This window comes from Marmota marmota, unplaced genomic scaffold (assembly GCF_001458135.2).
Source record: "Marmota marmota marmota unplaced genomic scaffold, marMar, whole genome shotgun sequence".
Lineage (NCBI taxonomy): Eukaryota > Metazoa > Chordata > Mammalia > Rodentia > Sciuridae > Marmota > Marmota marmota.
The window spans coordinates 8,156,035-8,173,658 of NW_026000005.1; positions in this window are offsets into that span (position 1 = coordinate 8,156,035).

The window sequence follows — 17,624 nt, forward strand, 5'->3', positions numbered from 1 at the left end:
TAAAAACTTTGGAAGCATTTTTATAGCCAGGTGACTATCCCTTATGTTAGCTTTATCTTTTAACAGTGTGCAACAGAGGATATATTTTATAAATATTAAATTTGAGAGTTAATTTTCTTCTTAAATTCATAATCTTCTCCTCCAAAGTATATTTTGAGACATATTGCCTGAGGGAAGAAAGAGCTGGTCACTGCTAGAAACAAATATATCTGAGTTTCTAGGATTGATAAACTTGAATTTCATGTACTAACTTTTAGCCTTTTTGGCAATACAATTGATTGTGAAAGACAGAAATTAATAAATTACTATAGCTCCAATTTAAGTTGTAAAAAGTTAGACTAACTTTAGAAAGGTGGAAAGAAGAGTAACAGAAGCCAGTGGAAGAAGTCAGTTGCCAAGTTCAACAAAGATGTGCACAAGTTTGGGTGTGACTATGTGGAGTTATGGATTGAGGTGGGTTTGGGATGGTTGAGAATACCTGGGAGGTGTGTGTGTGGGGGGAGCATACTTCTGGAATTTAGTTATGGAGAGGTAATCTGCTAAGAATATTTTTGCTATGTTTAACACATGGTAAGCAATAGGCAGAGTTTGTTGAGGGCCACAGCCGAGTCGGCATTTTTGCCAGAAGTAGTGGTTGAGAGGTGACGCCAGCCAGCCATTAAGATGATGACTTTTGGAGTTCTGGTTGATTTCCGGTTGAGCTCTCACGGGGATTCCTGAAGAGTTTGCATTGGTTGGGGAAGTGCTGGAGGAGGGATTTCTGGTTGGTGGTTCCTGGAGGAGCCGCGTGGTGTTCGGGAGAGTTCCTGGGGAGCATGTGTGGAGTGTGCTGGTGGAGTTCAGAAATAAAGTTTGTTCCTCTTGAGTGGCTCGTGATTTATGCCCAGCCAGACTGCGGCAATTGGTGGCCCAGACTGCGGCAAGAGTTACTTGTGGAAGACTGATAAATGAACTGGATGTAATGCCTTGGTTCTCAAGGATTAAAGACGTGCCATGAATATAGTAGTTTGTGTTTAACTCCAGTGAAGGGGTACAAAGAAAAGCAGAATACTGGTGTCTGACAAAAAAAAAATATGGAATTCACTGACTTCAAGACTGAAAGCATGTAGTCATGACCAAGGACCCCAGTGGGAGGTGCCAATATGACAACTTTTAAAAAAGTCAAATAGGGTCAATTACCAACAGGGACCAGTTCAGATTGGCCACATTGCAGAAGAGACCATAAGAATCTAGGGGACATTTTTTTTTGTTATCAGATACAGAATTATGAAGCTTCAGTTTTCTTATATTGTACATACATATTTGGGGAGAAATAGAGATTGTGTGGAAATCTGGAATTTGAAGCATTTTATACTTAGTATTGATTAAGATAGTCTTAACATTCCATTTAACTTTACTAAACTTTAAGAAAGCTCCTTCCTGGTGCCGGGGTTGTGGCTCAGCTGTAGAGCACTCGCGTAGCACGTGGCACTGGGTTAGATCCTCAGCACTGGGTTAGATCCTAGGCACCACATAAAAATAAATAAATATAATAAAGGTATTGTGTCCAACTATAACTAAAAAAATATTAAAAAAAAGAAAGCTCCTTCCTCAATGTAGATTCCTGGTCTTCGAATATGAGTGTAGAAAATTTTCAATTTTTTTTCTCACTGAGGTGCTAATATTCTCCAAGTTTCTTGCCAGTATAAAAACCCAGCGATTTTTTTTTTTTTTTTGGCAAGAACCTTAGAGCCATCCCTTTGAAATGAAATCATCAAGAAAGTTAGGGCTCCTAAATCCTGGACTTTGTGGCAATATGGGAGACTAACTTGAATAGGTGTCAATTAACAAATGCAGTTGGCCTACTTACATGGACCAACCTCCTCCCTAATGCCCTCCAGTATTTTCCCACTAGCTCATCCCAATGCTTAAAAACTTGTATTTTATTAACTGAAGTTGAGTTTGCTCTCTCTCCCTTTGTGCAATAGTATTAACAAAACCTGTTTAACTCTAGATAATGCAATTTTTCTTTGATAACAAATGTCACTTATTTAAGAAGACAATTAAATTATTAAATCAGACTAGATTATACTTTACTAAGTTTTTTTTTTCTTTTGTGATAAAGGAGAGTGGAGGGTACCAAAGATGATTGAATCATTTATGGAGAAAACACACTTCAACTTTTTGTGCCACTATGTGTAATATAAATAAATGAACAACTTGCTACTAGTGAGATTGGGGCTTTTATTTGAAGATGCCAAACTGGATAGGTAATACCACTTTTTTTCAAGTTAAAAAAAAAAAAAAAGATTTGAACTACTGCAATGAAGAGAACTAAAAAGGCTGAAGTATGCAGAACTCTTTGAATTGACCCAATGTCACTTGCCATTGTATAAGTTCTTCCCATATTCATATGTAATGTAACCTGGCAAAAGAGCCATTGCAGATGTGATTAAAGTTATTAATCAGTTGTTGTTGTTTTTTGTCTTATTATTTATTATGTATGAGTTAAAATCATAGTGCATTGAAAAAATCACCAATTAAAACATTTTTAAAGAAAATGTTATAATTTAGTTGGTTTTGAGTTAAAGAGAGATAACTTGTGTTGGACTAATCCAATTTTAAGAATCCTTTAAAGGCAGAGATGTTTTATCTAGCTTGTAGCAAAAAGAGAAACAAGAATGGAAGAGTTATTACCTTGCTGGTAATCAAGATGGAGATGGAAGAGGTCACATTACAAGGAATTCTGGGGCCTCTGGTTGACAGTGATCAAGAACATGGTGGTCCTTAGATATATGTCAGCAAGGATCTGGATTTCTTCCATCAAACTAAATGGGTTTGGTTTAAAAGTATATTATTGCACAGATTTGTTATATAAGAACACAATTTGAATGACAAATTGATTTTCAAATTTTCGGGACACTAGTGGAGAATCTAGATGAGCCTGCCTAGATTTTTGACCTACAGGCCTGTAGATTAGGAAACAGGCTTTCTTTCTTTTTCTTTTCTTTTAAAGGCACTGTGTTTTTGGTAATTTTCTTATACAGTAACAAAAAGTGGATATGAGGCCATTGCTTTCCATTTATCAGGGAAAACATATGATCCTTAACCTTGTGAATTTGGCTTATTTTGCTTTACATAATGGTTTAATTCCATTCATTTTCCTGAAAATCACATAATTTCATTTCTCTTTATGGCTGAATAAAACATATATATATATATATATATATATATATATATATATATATATATCTCATCACATTTTCTTTACCTACTCATCTGTTTATGGACACCTAGGCTGATTCCAGAGTTTGGCTATTATAAGTTGTACTGCTATACACATGGGTATGTATATATCATTGGTAGTAAGATGACTTTAATTTTTTAGGATAAAACTGAGGAATGGGATAGCTGGGTCATAAGGTCTTTTGAAGAACTTCAATGCTGATTTCCATAATGGTTGTACTAATTTACAATGTCACCAACAGTGTAAAAGGAAGGGCCACAAAATTTGATCTCTGAGATACTCAGGAGAAATGTTCACTCATAACAGATTTTCCCAGTCAAATACATTTGAGTCATTCAAGAAACATCATACCTCCATTATCTTTGCTGTGTAATATGTAAAGGACTTCACAACTATGATTGCATTTGGACTTCATGTTCTCTAGAGCTTCACTATGTCTTTCAAATCTTGGCAAAAGATAGTTATGAATTTAAATCTGGAGGATAAAAAAAAAACCTTGGGGAATATGGAAAGGTGGTGTTAAAAATTTGGAGAGCTTCCAAAAGGGGTGAAGAGATGAGGAGGCTAAAGCAATTTGACTAGTGACAAGGTGAAGATGGGTTAAAAGAAAAGAATAATCAGAATAAGAAAGAGCTTGAAAAGTTTATTTTTAAAATGATTGACTAATAAAATGTTCAATAAAAGATTGAAAGATATTGATCCAAATATAGAGCCAAAAGGAAGAAAAAAATATTTAAAAGAAAGGAGGAAGGTTAATTTGAGATGTATGAATTCAGATTATTATGATTTCAAAAAAGAAAACGGTGAGGAAATTTACTAGAAGAACTATATTTTCAAATGGAAAGGGCTTATGAAGTGCTAAGCAATATGAATAAATAATGGTTCATACCTAGATAAGTGGCTGAGAAATTTCAGAATGTTGAAGATAAAGAGAAAAAATCTGACCATTCACAGAATGCAAAAATAGGTACAAAAAGGCAAAACTAGATAAGTATTAGAATTTTCATTTAATTATATGATACTAAAAGTCTTGCAGATGTTCTGAGAGAAAATAAAATTGACAAAAGAATTTTATATCTTTCTAAGTTATTTAACATAAAGACAAAAGAAAGTTATTTTCATTCATGTAGGATTCAGAAAGCTTATCTACTACTCCTGATTAGTGATTAAAACAATAGAGAATTATACTAGAAAAAACCAGACTTGTTATTTTTATGTTGAAATGGTGACATATGGTTCATTTTTTTAGTGGTCTGAACAACTTCTTGAATAATTTCTGCAGGGAAAATGCTTTTTCTATTCTTGAATAATCCAAATTTTCTCAAAATTGCTTTCACAGATGAATGACATTTTACTTGGTTATAAAATACTTAAATTCATCTCCTTTTTCTTTAACCATAAACATAATTGCTATATATTTGGCAAATGAGCCATAATATACAGGGTATAAGTCTGAAACCAGAATTTTCAATCTATATATATTGGTAGCCCTTTTATTCCTGGAAGCTTGTATGTTCTTTGTGTGTAAGATTCCAAGCAAGATCATTTCATAAGTTGTTTTTCATTAAATTTTCCTGGCATTTGGCCAGTGCAATGCCTTCATCTGTGATGTTGTTGATTATGGCTTCTGTTCCGTTGCTTTTTTTTTAAAGTTTTTTTTTAGTTGTAGATGAACACACAGTATCTTTATTTATTTTTGTGTGGTGCTGAGGATCAAACCCAGTGCCTCACACATGCGAAGAAAGTGCTTTACCACTGAGCCCCAGTCCTCCAGTTATTGTTTGAAGGGACACAAAATAACTATGTTTTATAGCTGAATTTGTTAATTTTTGGTTGTATTTATCTGTTATTGTCTCTTGTTTTTTTTCTGTTTCTTCTGCTTTCGAGTGAGCTTTTAATATTTTTCTTCATTCTAATGCATTGAAAGTTATTACATGACATGTTTATTTTATAACACTTTATTGTTCATTTGCTATATGCCTGTTGTTCACATAATTTTCCTTTCATCTCAGGCACTTTTTTCATTGCAGACAGTTATCATATCACTATTTCCCCCTTTTTTAATAGACAACATATTTTCATGAATTTTACCAAGCATATAAAGCAGATATGCAATCTAATATTTATAATGTCTTTTTAAAAATACCCTTCCTCTGCCTCTTGAAAGGTGAGCCTTTTGTTGTTACAGAATATTTTCTTTGTTACTTGTCATTGAAGGATAACTTCAACATGTTTTATTGAAGACATATATGTTATGTCTAAATTAAGATTTGTTATACAATTTTCAGTAGCATTCATTAATCTTCCTATAAATATAGGGAAATATTATCTTAGTTACCATATTGAAAGAAAATCAAATAAAAACATCTTGAGAGTTCTCTAAATAGATGTACAACTTTCAATACTCTCTGTGTAAATTTGAGTATCTTATTCACTGGAGAATCTTTCTTGCAGACTTCATGGGCCAGAATGTCACCAGTGTAAATATTCAATATAGGATCTATGTAAATAAAAAAGATTAAATTAATATTAAATAAAATTTCATCTTATTTTGTCTCGATTAGTCATTAACCTGGAAAAATCTAGTTTATCTTTTCTCTTTACCATCCAGGTGGTGATTTTTCTGGTGTGATTTTTGGCACTATGCTCATCTGCATAGTAGGAACTGAATTTAGCTGATCTGTGGTTTAAATATATTATCAAATATTGCCTTTGTAAAAAGTGACAACACTTTCCATTCTCAGGACAGGGCCATAACATATGATTATAAACAGAAAAATATGACATTCCCTAGGCAAAAGGATTTGAAATGTGTATCTCTGTGTGTATAGTGTGCATGTGTTTTCAGATTCAGGAAGAGTGTATGATAATTAGACCTAAGTCTTGGGAGAAATTTCAAAATGAGATGATGACTTGAAGTAAATATTCCTATGGGAATATTATCCTATCTTTTGGTTTCCAAAAGTTGTTTCTTGCACTCCAATGGTATAGTTCTATGTAGGCCTGGTTAATGTTGCTGTAAGTAAGACAAAGAAAAGAAGAGAGAGCTCTACTGCACATCCATGCCTGCCTCTCAGTAACTCTCTCCTTCTACAATATTTGTTGATAGGAGGCAGCCTGCATCACCACCTCCTATTATAGTCAGGTGGATTAGGAGTGGACATGTACTGAACAAGGGTTCATAGATCAGTTTGATTTTGGTGGTATGGCTTCACGAAGGTGACCTAGTAGGCTGGATTTGTTGGAAACTGAACTAAGACACGAAGGGAAGTTATTGTTGTGTGTGTGTGTGTGTGTGTGTGTATTTGTGTGTGTGTGTGTGTATGTGCATATTTGTGCACATGAGGATGTATGTGGGTGTAGTACTCCCACAAGTACAAAAGGAACCAGAATAGAGACAATAGCTATATAAGTTTGGAAAATGGAATGACTGAAGAGTGGTAGGAATGAGAACAATCTGGTGAAAGCTTCTGTATTGAGAAGGTGAGACAGAATCATTTACTCTGAAGATTTCCAAGAACCTAAAGATTTGGCACAGTTACTATTGGCAGTTAGAGAGTGCCATGAATGATATTTTAAAATAAGGGAAGCTGATGGAAAGCTGTTTAGGAAGGAGTTATTCTTTAGTTCCCATTTCCCACTGTGAACATTTACACAACTGCCTCCACCCAGGAAAATCAGCAGAGATTTTTTTCTCTGCAGGAAGTAGAAAAGAAGGGCTTTATATTGGAGGATACCATGCATAAATGAAAGTAGTTCTATCAGACTGGAAAAAAATGTTCTGAAGTCAACATAACGCATTTTAGAGGTTGCATTTAAGCCACTTACTTTACTCTGTAACTAGATCACTGGTTTTGTTATTCAGCTTTCCATAACTATAACAAAATATATGAGACAATTAACTTATAAAGAGAAAAGATTTGCATGTGGGTAGAAAAGATGGTGGAATGAGACAAACATCATTACCCTAGGTACATGCATGATTGCATGAATGGTGTGACCCTACTTTGGTTACAACCAAAGAATTAAAAAATTGTGCTCCATTTGTGTACAATGACTCGAAGAGCATTTTACTGTTATGTATAACTGATTAGAACAAATAAATATTTTTTAAAAAAGAGAAAAGATTTATTTTGGCTCATAGTTTTGGAGGTTGTAGTCCAAGAGCAAACAGTCCCACTACTTAGGGTCTCTGGTGGGCATTCTGGATAGAAGTGACAGGGTAGAGTAAAACTGCTCACCTCTTGCCTATAAAGCTAAAGGGCAGTGGTGGTGGTGGGGTGAATGACAAAAAAGAAAAGCAAAGAAAGAGAGAAAGAGGAAAAGGAAGAGAATGGGGTTCAAAAATCCCTTTGAGGGTATGCCTTCACCTCAATAATCTAAGGCCCTTCCAATAGTTCCCACCTCCTAAAGGATCATGGTATCTCAATAGTGGTACTGTACAGACTAAGCCTTCAACACACGGGCATTCAACACCCAAACTGTAGCTCTGGTGGTCAGGCGTTTACCTTCCAAGATGAGAGGAAGACTCTTCAGACAATCTGCCCAGCTCACAACAGTAATGAAAGGGGCTCGGTGATGACCAGATCATCTGTAGTATTACAGTCACGAAGCACCTGAGCCCGTAGTTTCATGCTGGGGTTTTCTCACTGTCCCCTCTGAAGAATGAGCTGGAAACTAAGGATTAGAAATTTAGCCTAAATGAGATCAACTCCTGAAAGCAAAAATCTGTGAGGAAGAGATTCTGCAGTGAGAAAAACATGAAAAGTTTTGCACCATCTTTTCAGAGATGTCTACTGAACCCATAAAAAAAAAAAAAGAATAGAATGCTATAAGAAAGAAGTATTAAGAGGATGAAAAAGAGTTTGTAGCAATTTAAATTATGACAAAAGAAAACTCAAGAATTTTGTAAGAGTTGTTGAAATTGCCCCATGAAAGAAAGTAAACAATAAAACCTAGCTAAACCTCACCACTACTACCATCAACAATATCACCAAAAAAAAAAAAAAATAAAAAAATAAAATAAAACCCAGAAAAATTCAAGTTAGAAAGTATTGTAAGAGAATCTTAGAGCTCAATATCTAGAATATAGAAACTACAAAAAGAGACTAGAGAAAAGAAATGGGATGAAATTTAAATAAGTAATTTTAAAAAATTTGCTAGAACTAGCCAAAATTGCCCTTCAAGTTTAATCTGTCTGTTGAATGTGAGCAAATAGGTAGGAGAACCACTCAGGGGAGCACCCTGCTTGCATAACTGGAGATCAGCAGTACACGCCTGTGAGCTGGACTTGAATTGCCAAGGCCCATGGAGGAAGAGGATGGAGAGAAAGAAAAGGAACAAGAGAAGGTGGAGGAGGAGGAGGAGGGAAGACAGATGGAGAGAGAGAGACAGAGAAAATAAGGAGAGAGAGACTCAAGGTTCTGCAATCAGAATTGCTTTTCATTTGTCAACAACTTTGAAGTAATGTCTCCAAAATTCTAAGGAAAATGATTTCTACCCTAGAGTTCTATTCTTAGCCAAACTAAGTATTAGGCAGATGAAAACCATTTTCAGACATACACCATTTTAAAATATTTACCTCCCATCAATCTCTTTTCCCTTTTGTTTACCTTCCCTCAGGAAGCTACTAGAGTATGTGCTCCAGCAAAATAGAGATACACCGCTAAGAGAAAGACATAGGACACAGTGAATCATACAGGAGAAATGGACAGAGGGAAATCTCCAGGATAGTTATTGTGCACCAGTGGAAGAGCCCAGACTGGAGCAGTTGAGAAAATTACAGATTTGTTATCTTGAATAAGATGAAACTGATAGACTATATGATGTTTTTGATTTAGTTTTTAGAGATTCTCGTTGAATCAGAGATAGAGACTGAAATTAAGAAAAAAAAATTATCTTCCATCTCTCTTATAAACTACCTCAGATGAGCGTGGCCACAGCTCTTTTGGGGGCCTTTGGGTACTTGCATCATCCCAGAAGCAGTAGGACTGACAATCTCACGTGAGTGAAAACTGATAGCACCCCATCTTACACCAGGCTGTGCGTTTCTGGCCTCCCATTCCTCAAAGTGACCTGTGGCTGTCAGCCTGAGGGCTGAGGGTGGTGCTCCAAAAGCAGGATCTTCATTCTAAACCTGGTAAAACCAGGGCTTGGAAATGTTGGGGGATTTTAGGTCCTTGGGAGACTAAAGGAAAACAGGAAGTGGTGGGTAGATTGTTTCCCTGCCCCCACTCCAGACTATCCTGATATACAGACTGTGGAGATGGTCCTGCAGAATGGAGCACTCAGCCCAGAAAATAAAAAATAAAAATAAAAAGAATCAACTAAAATCATTAACACACATTTGCCACTGTCAAAGGGACAATAAGGCATTGAAAGACAAGGGACACTTTTGTTTTAAACATTGATTTTTTAAGTTATTTTAGTTAAAAACTTTGATTAAAACAAAAGTAAAAATAAAGAATACTGATTGCTTTTAAATAAGCCACTTCTCAGAATTTGGTGAGATGTTTTTGAGATCTGATAGTGTCTGCTTTCAAGTAATTTCATACTTCATTGGCATCAAGGCCATCTTGTGTTTTTGCATATGTTTGTGATATATGGAGAGAGAGAGAGAGGGAGAGAATATTATTTATTCTACAAGTTAAGTGTGAAAAGCTTAAAAACAGATTTCTTGGCAGCATTGGAATTCTATTTTTATTCCACTAGGTGTCAGTATATCACTATGAACCTGAATGTTGTTGGGCTTAACAATTATTCAATCATTCCTTGCACATAAACATGGTTTTATTTTTTTTCCAAAGGAGGATGATATAAAATGTAAATACAATGATGCAATAGTCCTGTGCATTGTAACTATTATTGTCTACCCAACTTTTTAACCTATTCAGAATAATGTCAGCTGCTTAAATTCATTAAGTCTTGAGGCTAATCTACATCAATAGAATAGAAAAAGAAAGCAATTTCCTACAACACAGGAATAACAGTAATGGGTTTGCTTCCTGTATCTGTATTTTGGGTTTTTCAGTCAGTGGCTTTTTTCTTTAATGGTTATGAAAGATGTTTGGCCGATGGGGAAGATCAAAAGTATAACATTTCCACCTTCTGTTGTCTAGTTTATAAATATGCTTTAAAGGATATGAGCCATAATTGAGTAGCTTAATGCCATGGTGACTGATAAGCTTTCTTGTTAAGAGGATGCATTGGGTAATTCATAAGCTAGATATTTTTAACTTATTTCTTTCCCCTGTCACTACTCCAAGTAGCATCATTTGCTTTGGCTTTGTGTGGACTTGACCTTGATTCTTCTGAAGGTAAGCTTCACTTAAATTAAATAGGGCAAACATGACCAGAGTCATACTTTCACCAGGTAGAAACAGATGAGTGTTTGTGAAAGTTGTTTCCTATTCATTTCTGTCTGCCTGATTATGTATAAGATTTGTCATTTTGCCTAATAACACTCTTACTACTTTTTAAAGGAAAACATTACATGCTGAAGTATTTCTCAATTAACAATACATCAAAATGTATTAAAACATGCAATATTAGGCACTTGTTTTTAAGGTGGTCAACATCTTAAGTTTTAAGACACAAGGAAAAGGAACAGAGTGATATTCAATGGAAAGGTAATCTGAGTTTACTGAAGTATTTTGAGCCTCTCATTAATGATTATAAGTTATAATCTTGTAATTTTTCTTTGAATTTTCTTCTCAAAACTTATAGAAAAATTATGCTTCACAGTGCTATTTCTCATAGTAAAAATTATTTTAAAAGTTAATATATTCAGAATATTAATCAGTTAAGTGACATAAAGCCAATATTAAACAATACAAACTATAGAAATTTTGGGAGATTAGATTATTCCAGGCTGTAAGGAAAAAGTGTAAAGAAATATTGGGCAAATAGATATATCTAAAAAATCCTCTTCTTTTTTATATAACAATCTTTTAAAAATTTGTATTGAAAAACTTTTATATGGCATAATTCTAAGGTGGAGAATATATATGTATGTGCATGTGTACATCTACATACATAGTCATATTCAAAACATTTAAAGATATAAGGAGCATGCCTACTTTTAAATCTCTATTTATTATAATTTTAATCATGCCCCAAACATAATGGGTATGCAATAATATTTGTTAAAAGAATGAATTAAAGATACAAATAGAGTTTTTGTGCAATAGTTAAAAAGACTTGGTCAATTATTGAAGCAGAAGTTTGAGGAATTAGGACTCTTAGGGCTTTCTAATTTAGAAGCCTTGGTAGTGACATTCATAACTAGTTGGGACTGAGGAACAGGCAAAAATTTGGCAGGAAAGAGAATGAATTCCTATTTTGGCATTTTAAGACATTACAAGCTGACACCAAAGTGAAGCTGTCTAACAAACACTGTTGTAAAGCATGTGCATTTAGTGGAAATGTTTGAGCTGGAGATACAAAAGTTATCATGATGTAGAAAGGGCCAGAAAGGTGGATGAGAACACATCCAGGCAGAATTTGTTCAATGAGGAGAACAAAAAGGCCAAGAGAAGAAACCTTGCCGAAGAAAATTTTAGGAGCACAACAAAGGAGGGTCCTGGAAAACAAGCAGACAGGAAGGAATAAATCAATAAGCATAGAGAGTAGTGAAGTTCAAGATAAGTGGAATGGTCACCAGGATCAAATACCATAAAGAAATCTAGTCATGAGCAATGAAAAGTCATGCATTTGTGAGTTAGGAAATTACTGATGACTCTTACTAGAGCTGGTTCAGTGAAGTTATAAGAATGCGTTACTGTTTAAGTATGATTGAGAACCAAGTAGAAGATGAGGAAGTTAAAATAGTGAATATATAATATATTTTGGTGAATTATGGATATTTAAAGGAAAAGAGCAAAAGAATATGGTGGTTCATGGTTTTCTAATCTACTCCAAAGTTGGAATTTTATGGGACAGTGGATCATCAGTGTTCAAACTTAAATATGTGTATGTCTTAAGGTCCATAGAAACTTTTCCAAGTACCTGAGCCTGGAATAATTTTAAGAGATTCAGTGTCTGAATCCTCACTTCCTATGTACATTCTTTCCTAATATTAACCAATCTGAGAACTTCAGTTAAAATAGCATGCATTTCTTTTTTTTTTCCACTTAGTTTTTCAACCACATTTCTATCACTTTATAAGATCTTATATATCATCTCTAATTATATATTATCTCTAATCTGATATTCATCACCTCAAGGTATAAATTTATGGGGACTCCAGACAAAATGAAAATTATTTATCGATGTTAAGGGAGTGAATGTATCTAATTCTCAGAAAGAAACATTTTGGAAACTCTGGGGTTTTTCTAATTCTTTGCTTTCAAAACAATTGGGGGAACTGATAGATTATGATGTAATCGATTGTGATAGATTATGACATAATATGATATAGATTATGATATAATGAGAGCTGTAGATTATTTGTGACATATAATGTGAAAGAAGTTCAATAGTTGAATTATGTTGCTAATACCAAACTTTTTACTTGTCCCATCCCACATTGTTATGTGAACAATTTTTCTCAGTATTCATAAAAACAGTATAACGGAAATTAAATTCATGTTGAACACTGTCTTCTACATAAATAATATTTATTCATTGCTACATAAGTAAATTAAAAGACAAAAGAGAAGAAACCCCAGAGGGTACAAAGGAAAGTGTTGGGAAAGAGAAGAGGGTTTGGTGTGTGGGAATGAGGACAGGGGAGAGGAGAGGTTAGTGTAGGACTTTTGCGTTGGTGCTGTCCTGGGTGAACAGTGACAGGATGGGATTAGTGCCTCAAGGTCTGTGAGCACTAAGCAGATGTAGACAGAGGCCTCAGGTGATGTTAGCTGTCCAATGAAGCAAACTCTGTGACACTAGTTTCCCTTCAGAATTCATAACTTTTAGGAAGTCATTCAACAATGATTGGGAATAGATCCATCTTGAAAAGAAACTTCTCATTAGGTGGTGGGAGGAAATTCAGTACATCTCAGAAAACAATCTTCTCGTGGAGTAAGAGCTTGATGGCTTTCTTCAGTGCTGTATGCTCAATGTTCAAACTTTGATTGGCACAGTTTGCTCAGATATTTTCTGCTGAATGAACTGACAGTCATTGGAAATAGCCAAAGACTCCTGAGTCTTTACTTGGTGGAACTAATTTGAGTGGTCAATTTTGAATAAACCTTATTGTGTTTGAAAGTTTTCACATCTCTTTCATTAGTTTTAACAAAAAAGAGATATAGAGATAGAGGTGATATATATTGTTAGGAGAAAGAGGAAAACATTATAATTCAAATAATACTATTAATTAAATTAAGTTCTATATACTAGAGTATTTGTTTATGTCAATGTGTGTCAAGGAAAAGAGTATTTGTGTGTTTGGCTGACAGCAGAGAAGTAATAGGCTAAAAGCATTAATTAGACTTGGTATCATGAAGATAAATTTCTCCCAGATTTTGATTTTAATAGACCCAAATGATCATGTAAATTAAGAAGATCAGAAATAATCTTCAACTGACATTCTTGGAAACGTGGATAACTTTGAAGTTAAGAACTATTTTTAGAAATTAGAAAATGATATTTTCTGGTCATTAAAATGATCACAATTAGCACCTGTTTTATAGTCAACTGTTTCTTAGGGACTAGGGGTATAATTCAGTGGTAGAGTACTTGCTTGGTATGTGCATAGGTATGAGGTCCTGGGTTTGATCCCTGGCATCACACGCATGCATGCGCGCGCACACACACACACACACAGGAAACAAAACAAACAAAAAAAAAAAAAAGGGAAAGGGAAAAAAATTAAGAAGAGTCGTTTAGTTGCAATTTATAGAAATCCAGTTTTTTTGTGGTTGTGCACACCTGGAATCTCAGCAGCTAGGAAGGCTATGGCAGGAGAATCATAAGTGCAAAGCCAGCCTCAGCAATTTAGGGAGGCTCTTAAGCAACTTCTTGAAAACCTGCCTCAGAAAAAAGCCAAACAAACAAAAAAATGGGCTGGGGAGGATATTTCTCAGTGGTTAAGTGTCCCTGGGTTCAATCCCTGGTTAAAAAAAATAAAGTATATATATGGAGAGAATACACACACACACACACACATACGTACACTATTTTGTATATATGCATACTATTTTGTAATAAATTACAATCTGCAGTACTTTGTCATAGCAGCACCAACAGACAAAGATACCAGCCTTTTCCACAGGAATACAAAGATCACAGATATTTTCTGTTGAATGAATTGATGGTATGTTAACACACACACACACACACACACACACACAGTTTCAATTCGTTTTTAGCCCAAATGAAAATTGGCCCATAAAACTGGGAAACCCAGGGAGCATCTAATCTAGTTTTAGCATAGCAGAATGCAAAGGTTTAAAAGATAAAATCCAGAGGACGTTCTTTCCTGCATTCTTGTTTTTTTTTTTTTTTGTTGTTGTTGTTATGATTTGGATGTGAGGTGTCCCCCAAAAGTTCATGTGTGAGAAGTGAAAGAAGGTTCAGAGGAGAAATGATTGGGTTATAGCCTTAACCTAATCAGTAGGTCAATCTCTGATGGGGATTAACTGTGTTGTGATGGAGGCAGGTGGGGTGCGGCTGAAGGAAGTTGTTAATTGGGGGCATGGCTTTTGGGGTATGTATTTGTATTAGGCAAGTAAGTCTCCCTCTCTGTGCCTTCTGATCACCATGTGAGCTGCTTCCCTCTGCTACACTTTTCAGCCATGATGTCCTGCCTCTCCTCAAGCACCAAGGAATGGAGCTGGCCTTCTATGGACTAAGACCTCTGAAGTTGTGAGCCTTCAAATAAACTTTTCCTCCTCTGCAATTGTTTTGGTCAGGTCCTTTAGTCACAGCAGCAAGAAAGTTGACTAAAATAATTTTCTTTTGTGTTGCATTGATTTCTAGGCAGACTTACCCCATTTGATGGTCAAGAGCCTTAAGAGTCTCCAAACTTGTGTGGTACTTACCCTTAAAGTTCCAATGGAGAAAATGATTTTTTTTTTTCCTGGCAGTTTTAGCAAAAACAGCTAGGAGAGCTTTTTGGCCTGGTATGGGTCACATGTCCAGCTTGAAACAGTCATCCTTCATGATAGAGCAGTGTAGTATTGAATGAAGAGACTGTGATCTTTGTATTCCTGTGGAAAAAGTTGGTGTCTTAGCCTGTTGGTGCTGCTATAACAAATTACCACAGACTTTAATTTGTTACAAAATAGAAACTTAAGTGTCATGGTTCTGGAGGCTGGGAAGTTCAAGATCAAGATGCTTTTGGGTTTGGTGTCAGTGAACTTTACTTTCCCTGCATCTAAGGTGGTGAATGTGGTGCAGCATGGGGAGGGGGGAGACATTACAGAAGGCAGGGAAGGGCAGAATGGTGCTCCCTTCAACATGGAGCCCCTGTACAAGGATGCTAACCCCATGAAGGTGAAGCCATTATCACTTTTAATTGCACCTCCAAAAGACTTTGCCTATTAATGCTATTGCTTTGAAGCTTACATTTCAACATTAATTTTGGATGACTGAATGATGACAGAGGCATCCCAAGCTGAACCACAAGGATTCAAAATACCCCAAATGGATCGCTAGCCGATAAAGCAACATTTTTACATATTGTGTTTATACTGATTAACCACATTATAAACACTGATGCATAAAATCGATGAAGCAGAGGTAGCAAAGAAAATGAAATATATGGTGATTCATATTAGACTGTATCTCTAGGAATATTCTAGATATAGGGAAGCATTCTGGAAGTTTAGGTGGCTTTTCAGGATTTAAGGTTATTTTAACTTTGCATTCTCCATGACCAAAGGCTGAAGCTAGCTTTTTGGCAGCAGCCCTTGAGAAGGAGGAAAGGGTGGGGAGAGTAACTTCTCTTTATGGAAAGAATAGGGAAGTTGCTCACATCACCTCCCTTCATATCTGATTGGCCAGAATATGGCCATATCACCATTCATATTGGCAACGGAGGCTAGGAGAATGACATCTAGTTGGGCAACTGCATTCACATGAGTTCAGAGGTGTTCTGTTACTGAAAGTAAGAAGGTCCAATTGTACCTGGGACAAATGGTTGTCTCAGCAATACTTCTAAATTTTTATATAAAATCATTTAAGTAGAAAATTAAAAAAATACTTTTACTACAGAAAACACTGCTGAAATGTGTGTTTATGTGGGAAAATGAAACTGGAAATTTCTGCTCTAGATTAAAAGAAAAATGTTGCAGCGTGTATATACAGTAGATTTTAGAGTCCTTTGCATATGGTGGCTCTGTTAGGGAATGCTTCAAGATTTGACATCTAGGCACATTTTAGGAAGAACATTAGCATAGTTTTAATTTTTAAGAGAATGGAATTGTGATATTGAAATAATTACAAATATTGTGGTCTTATACTTTTAATGCCATTGTCTAGTAATATATCTACATCTTTAGGAAAGATGGAATTTACTATCTTGTTTTTGTAAGGAATCAAAATTGTTATAATATTTACTGTAAAAGGGTAAGTTAGTAATTCAATTCTAATGGAACTGCAAGATTGCATCTTTTTCTGATGCTAAAAAGTTACTAAGCTGGAAAAAGTATAATTTAACACGTTACCAGCTTGCCAAAATAAAAAGGATGCCTTGCTTGGATTTTATCCAGGAAGACATCTGTTTGCTTGGAACTAATAATAGCACAACCCTAATGATGTGCCAAACAAGTTATTTTAATAGAAATGCTTTGTTTTAAAGAGGTTAAGTTTGGTGACTCAGCAGAACCTCTGTGTTTGTTAGTGTATTATGTTTGAATCTTCAACTAGGGAAGCTTGGGAAACCTGGGAGTTACTAGGCAATTTAAAGCTAAGCTAAACTAATGGGGTACTCTTGATCTCTATATGACCTTTCAAGAGTGACCACATTTAGGGAGTAGATTCGTGCAAAGCAGTAGCAAATAGCTGTTCAAGATTTAGAAAAGATAATGAAGATTGGCCATTATTTCAAAATCACAAATATTCATTCAAATGTCTAGTGACTGTTTCTCAAAACCTACTTAAAATAAAAATTCTGAGTGATGTATTTTAGTCTCATTATTTCTCATTCCTAACTTTTCTGTAAAATTCCAAAATATCTGGATGAAGCAAAGAAGAAATATTTAAACACTTAAATGTTTGTCAAGAGGTTTAAAATTATAGACATGTTCAAGTTCCTGATTCTATTGAAATTCACTGTTGTGTCTACTTAGCATGTTATTAACTTCGCAAAAACACTGCCACGTGAACCAAATCAAGAAAGAGTACTAAAATAGACATTATTATTGCTGTGGGTATATACGTGACTGCATGACCAATGTAATTCTGCAACCTGTACACTCAGAAAAATGAGAAATTATATCCCATCTGATTCACCTGT